This window comes from Corythoichthys intestinalis, chromosome 6 (genome assembly GCF_030265065.1).
Source record: "Corythoichthys intestinalis isolate RoL2023-P3 chromosome 6, ASM3026506v1, whole genome shotgun sequence".
Taxonomy (NCBI): domain Eukaryota; kingdom Metazoa; phylum Chordata; class Actinopteri; order Syngnathiformes; family Syngnathidae; genus Corythoichthys; species Corythoichthys intestinalis.
Genome location: NC_080400.1, coordinates 54,063,204 through 54,076,605, shown reverse-complemented (window position 1 = coordinate 54,076,605; position 13,402 = coordinate 54,063,204). Strand labels below are relative to the sequence as shown.

The 13,402-nt window shown below is 44.3% G+C and overlaps 6 non-coding genes across 6 annotated transcripts; all 6 read left to right on the top strand.

The window, feature by feature from the left end:
• Positions 1-450: 450 nt before the first annotated feature.
• Positions 451-617, top strand: LOC130918279 (U1 spliceosomal RNA). Its single transcript, XR_009063724.1, has one exon. It is a non-coding gene; the product is annotated as a U1 spliceosomal RNA (small nuclear RNA).
• Positions 618-1,375: 758 nt separating this feature from the next.
• On the top strand, positions 1,376-1,487 carry LOC130918238 (U5 spliceosomal RNA). The gene has a single exon (XR_009063686.1). It is a non-coding gene; the product is annotated as a U5 spliceosomal RNA (small nuclear RNA).
• A 920-nt stretch (positions 1,488-2,407) lies between these two features.
• LOC130918126 (U2 spliceosomal RNA) lies at positions 2,408-2,598 on the top strand. Its single transcript, XR_009063580.1, has one exon. It is a non-coding gene; the product is annotated as a U2 spliceosomal RNA (small nuclear RNA).
• A 718-nt stretch (positions 2,599-3,316) lies between these two features.
• On the top strand, positions 3,317-3,483 carry LOC130918278 (U1 spliceosomal RNA). Its single transcript, XR_009063723.1, has one exon. It is a non-coding gene; the product is annotated as a U1 spliceosomal RNA (small nuclear RNA).
• A 758-nt stretch (positions 3,484-4,241) lies between these two features.
• On the top strand, positions 4,242-4,353 carry LOC130918242 (U5 spliceosomal RNA). Its single transcript, XR_009063690.1, has one exon. It is a non-coding gene; the product is annotated as a U5 spliceosomal RNA (small nuclear RNA).
• A 5,990-nt stretch (positions 4,354-10,343) lies between these two features.
• LOC130918181 (U2 spliceosomal RNA) lies at positions 10,344-10,542 on the top strand. The gene has a single exon (XR_009063634.1). It is a non-coding gene; the product is annotated as a U2 spliceosomal RNA (small nuclear RNA).
• Positions 10,543-13,402: the final 2,860 nt, after the last annotated feature.

Sequence of the window (13,402 nt, the reverse complement as noted above, 5' to 3'; positions counted from 1 at the left end):
TCCGACTGGAATCGGATATGCCTGCAGTCTGAACCCAGAAGAGTCACGTAGCATCCACTCCGGGTTGGACCCTAACATGTCAGCAGCAGTGTCTATTCCTGACCAAACAAACAGGAAAGTGAGTGGAAGGTTGTCCTAGCTTTGAGAAATAACTACAGTTTCAAAGCATCTGGAGCTTTCAGTGGCGCATGCACATTGACAGAGTACGGGCAACCGTTTCAGCTGAGCTTTTGGAGGAGCAGCAATGCATGCTGGGATTGTTTTGCACATTCTTTAAAGCTAATTTAAAGTTCAAGTCAGTTGACGACTAGTTGTGCGTTAACAGTTTTACTGTAGTTGCCTTGTCCATTATGTGTGTTTGTTACTATTTTATAGGTGTGTAACAAACGAGCTCATGAACGAAGATGGCCTGCGCGCTCAAGACCTCGGCTTTGCAGAGGCGTGCAACTCATACTTACCTGGTAGGGGAGACACCATGATCAAGCAGGTGGTTTTCCTAAGGCGAGTCTTAACCATTGCACAATTCCGGTTTCGATGGCCTTTATGAATTCCCCAAATGTGGGAATCTCAACTGCAAAATTTATGGTAGTGGGGGACTGCGTACGCGCTCTCCCCTGATTTACTGTTAAATCAAACTTGAAATACGCCAATGAAAAACTGCATGTCCCTGGTGTGGGTCTGGAATTGTCAGTGTTCAGATTCAGAGTAACACCCTCCTTGCCTGTCTCATGTTCTCCGCCATTGGCCCAAAATGTAGGATCTAGAGAAGCTTGCGACTGGCTGGAGCCCGATCGCTGAGGACATTCGAGCCAATGGTCAGCCCGTAGAGTCTACAGCAAGGGTGGGCAAAGTATTCCATAAAGGGCCGTAGAGAGGAAACGTTTTCACCAATCTGGTGTCTTGCAAGCGCAATCAGTTGATCGCAGTCAGGTAGCCTGGACCGGCACCCCGTTTGCCCTCGGCTTCCGGTTTTCGCCGCCCCCGCCTCCTTCTCCGGCTACAGTTCCGCATCCGGTCTGGGTGCACGACTGTCCGACACACCTGAATCAAAATAATCAGGCTCCTGCAGAGCTTGCTGATGAACTGATCATTTGGTTCAGGTGTGTAAAGGAGGGAGACATGGAAAACAAGCTGGATAGGGGCTCTCCAAGACCCGACTTGGGCACCCCTGCTGTAGACTCGAGCCAACGGTCAATCCTTAGAGTCTCCAGATTTCTACGGTCTACATTTGCAGTGAAATTCCTCCTTGGGGACGAAACGATTGGCTGCTCGGTGCGACTCGGCACGCCCCCCACTGGTTTGTAGCGCTTGAGAGCCTGTGTTAAAATGCTATCGCCGATCATCTCCCAGCCGGTTCCGTCAAATGCAAGGCAGTACACTCTTGTTCCTTTTCAGACCGTATAAATCTTTCGCCTTTTACTAAAGATTTCCGTGGTGAGGAACAGCAAGAGTTTGAGTCAATTTTTGAAGTTCTGCTAAGCAGACCTTTCTATACGGTAAAAACAAAGTGAAAGGGTGTGTTGTTCGGCCAAGTGAGTCTTGTCGTATTAGCGATGGGCTAAATGCTCCGGGATTTCAAACTGCTTCAGAGCCACACCCTGGATACATTCCTCATGTTCCACCGCCATTGGCCCAAAATGTAGTTCAGAGAAGGCTGGATGCTCTTCTGCTGGTGTTCCACACCTTCTTCTACCCCTGTCTTGTCGTTGTGATGTCATTTTGTCGACGCAATTCTGAAAAAATGGATTATTCTAGCACAGACCTGATATGAAACATTGCAGATGTCAGGTGGAGGCCAGTGACGCGAACTTCGACTGGATGTTTTCAGTCGCCGCGGGAAGATGTGACAGTGCTGCCATCCGGTGTTGAATGAAAGAGCGACTATTCGTCTATATACTGGCCAGAAATGACGTCTTTATGACGAGTACAACAGCCATTGTGGCCCAGAGAAATCAAGGGGACGCCGGCGTCCCCAATAGTACAGCTTGGGGTGTGAGGGGCTAAGAAATTGATTACCCAGGATTCACTCTAAACTTAACTTAAGGGGTTTCACAACTAAACTTCACTAGACCTTGGAACATTATGACTTTTATAATCCTAGCCAAAAATTAACCATATGAGTTTAAAGGATGACTATACTAGTTCTAAAATTAGATGCTGGAGGAACGAATGGTTTTGGGTCTCCTCTTCTGACCAGCTTGAGCTTTTTTCCCTTGCTTTCAACGACCGATCAGATCAAGCGTTTGTCATCTGCCAACCGCGCCCCCTGTGACTACTGCAGGCCGCAGCTGGACCGTCTTGATAGATTTTTTGTGTATGTGTGTTGCTTTTGTCATTTGACATGTGTGACCATGACTTTAGGCCGGATTGGCTGGAATGAGCCTGTCCCTCGTGCCAGTTTGTGGTTATCGCTTCTCGGCCTTTTGGCTAAGATCAAGTGTAGTATCTGTTCTTATCAGTTTAATATCTGATACGTCCCCTATCTGGGGACCATATATTAAATTGATTTTTGGGCCTAGGAGATGGAATAGGGGCTTGCTCCGTCCACTCCATGCATCGACCTGGTATTGCAGTACCTCCAGGAACGGTGCGCCCCCTTCTACTGGTGAAAGCAAAACCGAGTCTTGCTGAAAAGCGAATCGGTGACGAAATCAGTTAGGAGCAGTGGCCGAAATCCAATATTCTCTGTCTGAGCAGCTCAGATGGGTTTTGACTGTCCGTGACCTTACTCTACTCTGAATGACGTCTTTGTTGCCACAGGAACCTGTCAGGTGTGTCAATAATGTGGGCCTCTGAACTGGCCCAGGTCTGATTTGGACACTTACAAAGAATGTGTGAACAGTCAGCTCAAAAAAATCTGATTGGAGGAGGAATCCGACTGGAATCGGATATGCCTGCAGTCTGAACCCAGAAGAGTCACGTAGCATCCATTCCGGGTTGGACCCTAACATGTCAGCAGCAGTGTCTATTCCTGACCAAACAAACAGGAAAGTGAGTGGAAGGTTGTCCTAGCTTTGAGAAATAACTACAATTTCAAAGCATCTGGAGCTTTCAGTGGCGCATGCACATTGACAGAGTACGGGCAACAGTTTCAGCTGAGCTTTTGGAGGAGCAGCAATGCATGCTGGGATTGTTTTGCACATTCTTTAAAGCTAATTTAAAGTTCAAGTCAGTTGACGACTAGTTGTGCGTTAACAGTTTTACTGTAGTTGCCTTGTCCATTATGTGTGTTTGTTACTATTTTATAGGTGTGTAACAAACGAGCTCATGAACGAAGATGGCCTCAAGACCTCGGCTTTGCAGAGGCGTGCAACTCATACTTACCTGGCAGGGGAGACACCATGATCAAGCAGGTGGTTTTCCTAGGGCGAGTCTTAACCATTGCACAATTCCGGTTTCGATGACCTTTATGAATTCCCCAAATGTGGGAATCTCACCTGCAAAATTTATGGTAGTGGGGGACTGCGTACGCGCTCTCCCCTGATTTACTGTTAAATCAAACTTGAAATGCGCCAATGAAAAACTGCATGGCCCTGGTGTGGGTCTGGAATTGTCAGTGTTCAGCTTCAGAGTAACACCCTCCTTGCCTCTCTCATGTTCTCCGCCATTGGCCCAAAATGTAGGATCTAGAGAAGCTTGCGACTGGCTGGAGCCCGATCGCTGAGGACTTTCGAGCCAATGGTCAGCCCGTAGAGTCTACAGCAAGGGTGGGCAAAGTATTCCATAAAGGGCCGTAGAGAGGAAACGTTTTCACCAATCTGGTGTCTTGCAAGCGCAATCAGTTGATCGCAGTCAGGTAGCCTGGACCGGCACCCCGTTTGCCCTCGGCTTCCGGTTTTCGCCGCCCCCGCCTCCTTCTCCGGCTACAGTTCCGCATCCGGTCTGGGTGCACGACTGTCCGACACACCTGAATCAAAATAATCAGGCTCCTGCAGAGCTTGCTGATGAACTGATCATTTGGTTCAGGTGTGTAAAGGAGGGAGACATGGAAAACAAGCTGGATAGGGGCTCTCCAAGACCCGACTTGGGCACCCCTGCTGTAGACTCGAGCCAACGGTCAATCCTTAGAGTCTCCAGATTTCTACGGTCTACATTTGCAGTGAAATTCCTCCTTGGGGACGAAACGATTGGCTGCTCGGTGCGACTCGGCACGCCCCCCACTGGTTTGTAGCGCTTGAGAGCCTGTGTTAAAATGCTATCGCCGATCATCTCCCAGCCGGTTCCGTCAAATGCAAAGCAGTACACTCTTATTCCTTTTCAGACTGTATAAATCTTTCGCCTTTTACTAAAGATTTCCGTGGGGAGGAACAGCAAGAGTTTGAGTCAATTTTTGAAGTTCTGCTAAGCAGACCTTTCAATACGGTAAAAACAAAGTGAAAGGGTGTGTTGTTCGGCCAAGTGAGTCTTGTCGTGTTAGCGATGGGCTAAATGCTCCGGGATTTCAAACTGCTTCAGAGCCACACCTTGGATACATTCCTCATGTTCCACTGCCATTGGCCCAAAATGTAGTTCAGAGAAGACTAGATGCTCTTCTGCTGGTGTTCCACACCTTCTTCTACCCCTGTCTTGTCTTTGTGATGTCATTTTGTCGATGCAATTCTGAAAAAATGGATTATTCTATCACAGACCTGATATGAAACATTGCAGATGTCAGGTGGAGGCCAGTGACGCGAACTTCGACTGGATGTTTTCACTCGCCGCGGGAAGGTGTGACAGTGCTGCCATCCGGTGTTGAATGAAAGAGCGACTATTCGTCTATATACTGGCCAGAAATGACGTCTTTATGACGAGTACAACAGCCATTGTGGCCCAGAGAAATCAAGGGGACGCCGGCGTCCCCAATAGTACAGCTTGGGGTGTGAGGGGCTAAGAAATTGATTACCCACGATTCACTCTAAACTTAACATAAGGGGTTTCACAACTAAACTTCACTAGACCTTGGAACATTATGACTTTTATAATCCTAGCCAAAAATTAACCATATGAATTTAAAGGATGACTATACTAGTTCTAAAATTAGATGCTGGAGGAACGAATGGTTTTGGGTCTCCTCTTCTGACCAGCTTGAGCTTTTTTCCCTTGCTTTCAACGACCGATCAGATCAAGCGTTTGTCATCCGCCAACCGCGCCCCCTGTGACTACTGCAGGCCGCAGCTGTACCGTCTTGATAGATTTTTTGTGTATGTGTGTTGCAATTTTTTGTGTATGTGTGTTGCTTTTGTCGTTTGACATGTGTGACCATAACTTTAGGCCGGATTGGCTGGAATGAGCCTGTCCCTCGTGCCAGTTTGTGTTTATCGCTTCTCGGCCTTTTGGCTAAGACTGCGATCGCCTCTGTTTGTGGGGATTTTCTTTGCCTGTCGTGGCACTGAGTATTCTCACCTTGAGGAGCATATTTGTTTATAGCGTTTTGTGTTTTTCAGGACCTGCCATCAGAAAACTGAATTGTAAGTACTGAACGTCTTTTTTGAGTGTATTTCTGGGTGTGTGGTGCCTCCACCATGTCAGTTATCCATGCTGGCATGCGGAGGCACCACAGCGTGCGCTTCACATACAAGGCAACTGGTTCTGAATGTATAGTTGTGTCTCGACTTGACTTCTCTAGGAAGTTCATTCAGCACATACTGGCATTCAGGCCAGATGACTTGAATTGTATTTTGTCTCTGCCTTTCAACAAAGGCTTTGATGTTAGTTTTAACACGGCTGTTAACTTGCGTGAATTTTGGTCTCGTTACGAGAGTGTTAAAACCCAGTTATCTGCATTCAATGTTGAGAAATTGACTGACAATTCTGCAAAAACAGTTGTTGTCCGAATGTTCAATGAGACGGTGAGTGCAGATGACATTTGTTTTTGGCTGGGTAGATATTGCACGGTGAAAGGCCAGGCTATGAAGGTGAGAGATGAGGACGGCATCTGGAATTGTACCTGGAGGGTCCCCATTCAACAATGGCAAGACCCCCAGGGCTTCCAGGGCTTGAAACAGCTCCCATCAATGATAGTTTTGGGGGAAAACCGTGGTTACATACATTACCAAGGTCAACCCAAGCTCTGCCACAAGTGTGGTGAGCACGGGCACCTTGCAGAAGCTTGCGTACAGATCATTTGTAAAAAATGTAGAGCAATTGGTCATACTTTTGAAGATTGTACCAGTGGCAGAAAGTGTAATCTCTGTGGAGAATCAAGCCATCTCTTCAGAAATTGCCCAAAATCTTTTGCCAACAAACTGAAGGCCGGAAAAGGAACGTCAAATGAAAACGAAATAATTGAAAATATGGCGGGAAATTCAAATCTCCCGCCAAAACCTGTCATTGGTGGAGAGGGACCAGGTGAGGAAGAGAAGGGGGAGGAGCCCCCTTCGGTCCCACCAATGGAAAGCTCGGAAGAAATAATTGCCAGGTCACAAGAGAATCTGATACAGTTTGAGAGTGAGGAAACACAAATCCCTTGTGCACAAAATGGTAAAAGGCTGGCATCTGAGCTACCGCCCAATTCTCCACTGGTCACAGAGAAGAAAGGAAGACCTGTGTCCTCTACCAGCTCAGGTGACGAAGCTCGGGTTTTTCCATCAGACTCACCGAATGAAGTGTCCTTTTTAAACATTGTTTTACAATCAACGCCAAAAGAACGGAAAACTTTTAATGCAAGGATGCGGGAGAGGCCAACGCCGAGAAAGGCCAAAAGCAAAACCAATCCCCCTCCGGTTGAGCCAAAAGAGGAGCCACAATCAAAAGAAATAGAAGCACAATTGGCTGCAACTTGATTTTAGGTTTTTACTCTGAATCCCCTTTTAAGTGAATTGTGTCTAAATTATTGCAAATTTGAGTGAGGTTTATCAATCATGCCTGTGACTCTTACCTTCTCAACTTTAAATGTGAGAAGTGTAAAGTCAAAGATTAAAGCCCAGAATGTTTTATCCTTCCTGCAAACTGTTAAATCAGATGTGTTTTTAATTCAAGAATGTGGCTTGCCCTTTTTAAAGAATTACAAACAATGGGAAGATATGTGGCCGCATCCCTCAATATGGAGCGGCTCAAACGAAAACAAAAACGACGGAATTGCCATTTTAATTAATAATTCTCACATTAATTTTAAACATAGTTCAATAGTTAATGACGGGCGAGCAATTTTAGCACAACTGACTTTTATGGGAAAGGATTTTAATATCATAAACATTTACGGTTTTAATGATAAACATGACAGGTATGATCTTTTAGAAAATTTGCAACCGCACATGTTGGGTCGGGCACCATTCATTTTAGGAGGTGATTTTAATTGTATTTTAAATGGAGGGGATAGAAAGGGAGCCGGGGAGGATTTTAAAATTGATAAAACATCAGTTTTAATTAAAGACATTTGCCGGGTTTTCAATTTACAAGATTGTTTTAAAACCGTGCACCCGCGAGACGATGGTTTTACTTGGTTTAATAGCGATAATACCAGAGCTTCTCGCATTGACTATATATTTGCACGTGATTGGTCACCGGTGGATGTTAGTTTAATTCCTGTCTTTTTTTTTCAGATCAGTTGCTTCTTTCCTGCACACTTTCACAGCATTTTGAGGTGACGATGGGAAAAGGTTTATGGAAACTAAACTGCTCCCTGCTCGAGGATGAGGTAGTCGTTGATCAGTACAGGGAGCAGTACAGAGACTGGCAGACTCTCCAAGACTTGTTTGATTCGCGTGCACGGTGGTGGGAAATGGTGAAGGGTAGGACACAGATGTTTTTTAAAAGAGTAGGAAGAGAGAAAAAGAAAAAGGAAATGAGACTCATGTTGGGACTGCAGAAAAGACTGCAACAGTATTTTAACTTGGCACAAAAGGGGATTGATTTTAGTGAACAACACAACAAATAGTGAAATAAGTAGAGCAGTCAAAACCTTTTATCAAAAGCTTTATGACACGAAAGAAATTCAAGAGGAGATTGTGACACAGGTTTTAGATTTTATGGAAAGCCAAGTGTGGGATCAATAGCTATTAACAAGGGATTTTACTGTAAACGAAGTGAGCAAATGCATCGCAAATTTTAAGAAAGGCAAGGCCCCTGGAGAGGACGGACTGCCCCTTGCCTTTTATCTGACGTGTAGGGACATTTTAGCACCGGATTTGATTACAGTTTTTAACGATTTTGACAAAAATAGTTTGCTTCCAGACAGTTTTAGATTAGGGATAGTGACTTTATTGCACAAAAAGGGGGACAACACTGATCTTAAAAACTGGCGACCGATTACACTTTTAAATTTTGACTGTAAGCTTTTTAGTAAACTTTTAGCGGCACGTATGTCTGTGGTTTTAGGAAACTGATCAACCCGGATCAAACCTGCACCATTGCGAGAAGGAAGATCACGGACCGCCTCATGCTGATCCGTGACACCATCTGTTATGCGAGAGACAGAAATATGCGGCTTGTAGTATTAAATTTAGATTTTGAAAAGGCTTTTGATCGGGTCTCGCACTAGTACCTATTTAGGTTACTGCAAAAATGTGGGTTTCCTGACAGGTTTATAGAGTGGGTGGGATTGCTCTATCGGGACATCAACAGCAAATTTGTGGTTAATGGGAAGTTGACAAAAGCAGTCAACATTAACTGCGGTGTACGTCAGGGGTGTCCGTTATCTGCCCTTCTGTATGTTCTATGCATAGAACCATTGGCGCAGATGTTGAGAAAGGACGATCTGATCAAGGGGGTGAAAATCCCGGGGGGTGGAGGACTTTTAACAAAATGCATTTTATACATGGATGATGTCAATATCTTCTGTATGGACCTTTTATCTGTCAACAGGGCGTTGGACTTGACTGACTGGTACGGACGGGCCTCTGGGTCAAAACTGAACAGAGATAAGACCAGAGCCTAATTTTATGGACCATGGACAACGACAGAGAAGACAGGACTGCCATTGACGGTGACACAGACTGATCAAAAAATACTGGGGATTAAATTTGGCAGGGATGGGGGAGGGGACGCAAATTGGGTAGACGTGGTAGGGAAAGTGAGGAAGAGACTGGGTTTTTGGGGAACGAGACAATTGACTATTGAAGGAAAAGTTCTTATATTTAAAGCTGTTATTTTACCACTGCTTTTACTAATCAGCTCTGTTTTTACCCCAAGGAGAAATACTCTTTTAGATCTCGACCGGTCCATCTTCCATTTTATCTGGGGGTCCAAGTGGGAGAGGGTGAGGCGAGACACCATGAAGAAAAGAAAGGAAAAAGGTGGAAAAGGAGTGCCAGACCTCCACTTGTTCCTGGGGAGCCTGTATGTGTCTCTGCACTTCCTAAATGCATTGGGCCCATCCAGTAATCCGAAAAGTCAAGCGATGACCAGATTCTGGATGGGCTCCTACTTGCGGAGCCTGAAACTGTTGGCCACAGACCAAAGATTGCCGGTCGCGTTCCCACTGCCACCACCTTATGCTTTTATAAAAAATTTCTTTAAACATTTTAAACTAGAGAAAGAGGATTTTAATGTTTTAAAAAATCACAAATCTCTGATTTCTGTTGTGCAGGAGCAGGATCAGGTGAGTCCAGTGCGCGGGCTTGCACTAGGCGAGCCCACAACGGTTTGGCGCCACGTGAACCACCCCGCACTTCCAAACAGACTACGAGACCTATCATGGATGGTGGCCCACGAGATCCTCCCAGTCAGGACCGCCATGCACTCTCGAGGAATGGCGGCGCACTCAACTTGCCCCCGACCTGGTTGTGGTGCGCCCGAGTCGGTGAGGCACCTCCTCTGGGAGTGCAGCGCTGCGGTAGACCTGTGGGCGACAACCGACAACCTGCAATTCCCGGACTTGCCGGTTAGGGAGGTCCTCAATGCACAACTTGTGCTCTTCGGGGTGAGCTACTCAAGAGTACCGAAGGAGAAGTTTGAAAATCAGTGGCTCACCCTGGCCGCCATCAAAGACGCCATCTGGACCTCCATAAACTTGCTGGTGAGGCGGAACAGGCAGATCCCCCCCGCGGCTGTGCTCCGATTGGCTGCAGCAACTATGGCGGCTGCAGGCGGCAAGCCAAGGACACAGCTGCAAAGAAGAATCGCCTCGGCCCAACTGGACGGGGTTGTCGGAGCTCCACGGTGAAGGTCGAGGCAGCAACAGCCTGGCACGATGGTAGAGGCAAGAAGTCTACACCCTAGAGAAATGCTGTTTGGGAGTGCGGGTTGATGTTCTATATTGTTAGATAACACTGCGCGCCTGCACAAGAGACAATGAAGAGACTGAAAAGTTTTTAAATTTTATAGTATTCTGTACAGAAATTGTTTTGAACATTTTAACTGTCTCCTTATTTATTTAACATTGATTGAAAAAAAGACCCTCTAGAAAAAAATGTTTTGATTTGAGAAGTTCTTTGTCAAAGCATCAATAAAACATGTTCCAAAAAAAAAAAATCTGTTCTTATCAGTTTAATAACTGATACGTCCCTTATCCGGAGACCATATATTAAATTGATTTTTGGGCCTGGGAGATGGAATAGGGGCTTGCTCCGTCCACTCCATGCATCGACCTGGTATTGCAGTACCTCCAGGAACGGTGCACCCCCTTCTACTGGTGAAGGCAAAACCAAATCTTGCTGAAAAGCGAATAGGCGACGAAATCAGGTAGGAGCGGCGGCCAAAATCCAATATTCTCTGTCTGAACAGCTCAGATGGGTTTTGACTGTCCGTGACCTTACTCTACTCTGAATGACGCCTTTGTTGCCACAGGAACCTGTCAGGTGTGTCAATAATGTGGGCCTCTGAACTGGCCCATATCTGATTTGGACACTTACAAAAAATGTGTGAACAGTCAGCTCAAAAAAAATCTGATTGGAGGAGGAATCCGACAATCGGATATGCCTGCAGTCTGAACCCAGAAGAGTCATGTAGCATCCATTCCGGGTTGGACCCTAACATGTCAGCAGCAGTGTCCATTCCTGACCAAACAAACAGGAAAGTGAGTGGAAGGTTGTCCTAGCTTTGAGAAATAACTACAATTTCAAAGCATCTGGAGCTGTCAGTGGCGCATGCGCATTGACAGAGTATACCAGCATATTAATAATTAGTCTAGATCAGACATGTCCAAAGTCCGGCCCGGGGGCCAAATGCGGCCCTCGGTCAAATTTCATCCGGCCCCCAGCCTCTGTCATAATAATCATTAACATCTGGCCCGCATAGACTTAATATATTGGACAGCAGTACTGCTACCAGCATATGAAGTAGCTTACACACTAAATGCTGCTCCTCATTTACCCACTAAAAGGAAGCAGCACTCTAAGCTCATTACCCCATGTGACCCTTTACTCCCAATTTTCTAAAATGGCGAGAATCAACAAAAACTGTTGACTGCGACGGCCAGTGCTTCAGGGATAGGTGGAAATTGGACTATTTCTTCACTAAAATACACAACAGCTGTGTCTGCTTCATTTGCAAAGAGACAGTGCGCTGTTTTTAAATAGTTCAATGTTAGGCGATATTACCAGAGGCGATATTACCAAACAAGACACGCTGACACGTACGAAAAGATTACAGGGAAGAAACGAGAAATTGAAGCAACTTGAAGCTAGTTTAATTTTACAGCAGCATTATTACATTATTACATTACATATAACAGCAGTATTTCGCAAGAGCCCGAGATTCGAAAGAACGCCACAAAGGCTAGTTGTGAGATTGTTGAAATTATTAATTTTAAAAAATTAGGGCCGCAGCTATTGATCATTTTAGTAGTTGATTAATCGATGAACTAGTTAGTTCGAATAATCGAACATGAAAAATTAAAATACCTGAGCTGAGCCTCAAACTGTATAAAAAATAACTAAGGATTGACAAAAGAACAATGGCTAACTTACATAGCAAATGTCTGCTATCTTAAATGCTATAAAACACTAACGTTTTTTTTTTTTTTTTTTTTACAATGCTCTTGACAAATCGTTCAGACACATATTCCGACAAAAAAACCCAAAAAACAGCTAAATAAAGCAATAAACTAAATTACGAATGCATTTTTTAAAAAATTCATGAAAAAATTATGTTGGTTTTAACATGGAGCAGTTGGATTCAGCCATGAGAAATGAGGCAGACTAGAGGGCAGTGTATCACTTTAATTAAACGAATACTCGAAACAGCAAAATTTAATTCGAATCTTTTTTTTCATTTATCGAATACTGGAGTTAATTGATTCATCGTTTCAGTACTAAAAAGTTTCAGCACAAAAAAATAAATAAATAAAGCAAATGTGACACACAGAATGGCTTGCTAGCATTTCCTTAAATATATTGTTCCACGTAAAGGACGTCAGCCAAGGTCGGCCCTCCACATTTTTACCACACCAAATCTAGCCCCCTTTTCAAAAAGTTTGGACACCCCTGGTCTAGATGTTCTATGTATTTCTTGTTGTTGTTTGTGTATGTGTTTCTTTCTTCTCTTGTGTTGCTTTTCTTCTGTCCCCCCCATAATCCCTTCCTGTTCGCTGCTTTGTCATAATAAAAAGGTATTTTGAATGATCACAATGGGAGTATATCAGACTCAATGTGAAACATTAAAACTGTTCAAACAACCCGGGCACTTTGACACAGAGAATGGAAGTCTAACAGCTGAACAGGACAGGTTTAAAAAAAAAACAAAAAAACACACAAACAGGAAAGTTAGGGGAAGGTTGTCCTAGCTTTGAGAAATAACTACAATTTCAAAGCATCTGGAGCTTTCAGTAGCGCATGCGCATTGACAGAATAGGGCAACTGTTTCAGCTGAGCGTTTGGAGGATGAAGGAAAACAGTTGATTTATCCTTGTTACAGGTTTTATTCTTATAAAGAACAGGGGATGATGACACAGAATTCGGGAATAAAAAAAACAAAGAATTTACACTGAACGACAAAGACACACACAATACATATTGGTACCATCAGACAAAGGAAGAAAGTGCTCCCCACCTATCTACTCGGACTCTTTTTCTTCTCACTAACTTGGGGGCAGGGTCAACTTGCTTGGAATGTACATTGTACACCCCCATCTTGCTATGACTAGCTAATATTTTCCAGATGTGCCGCTATTCATTGGCATACACTGTCTTATGATGGAGAATGCAATGTCAACATATGATTATTGTGAATAAATGGAAATATATCTCAAGAATTCCCTCTTTTGAATTCAAATAAAAAATTGAATTCACCCAACTAGAAAAACAAATCAACAAACAACAACAAAAACCAAACTTAAAGAACAAAACCACCACAAACAACCCGAGAAAAAACACGGCAAAACAAAGAAATGAAAAACGTAAAATATAAACAATGAAATAAAAAAACAATACCTAAAAATAAACCATAACATCTTAGTCCATAATGAAAACACTTTCTCATTTCCCAAGGGTGAGCACACACGAATTCCCAGAGTCTGTCCCAAACAGGTGTGCAAAAATAAAGTCAG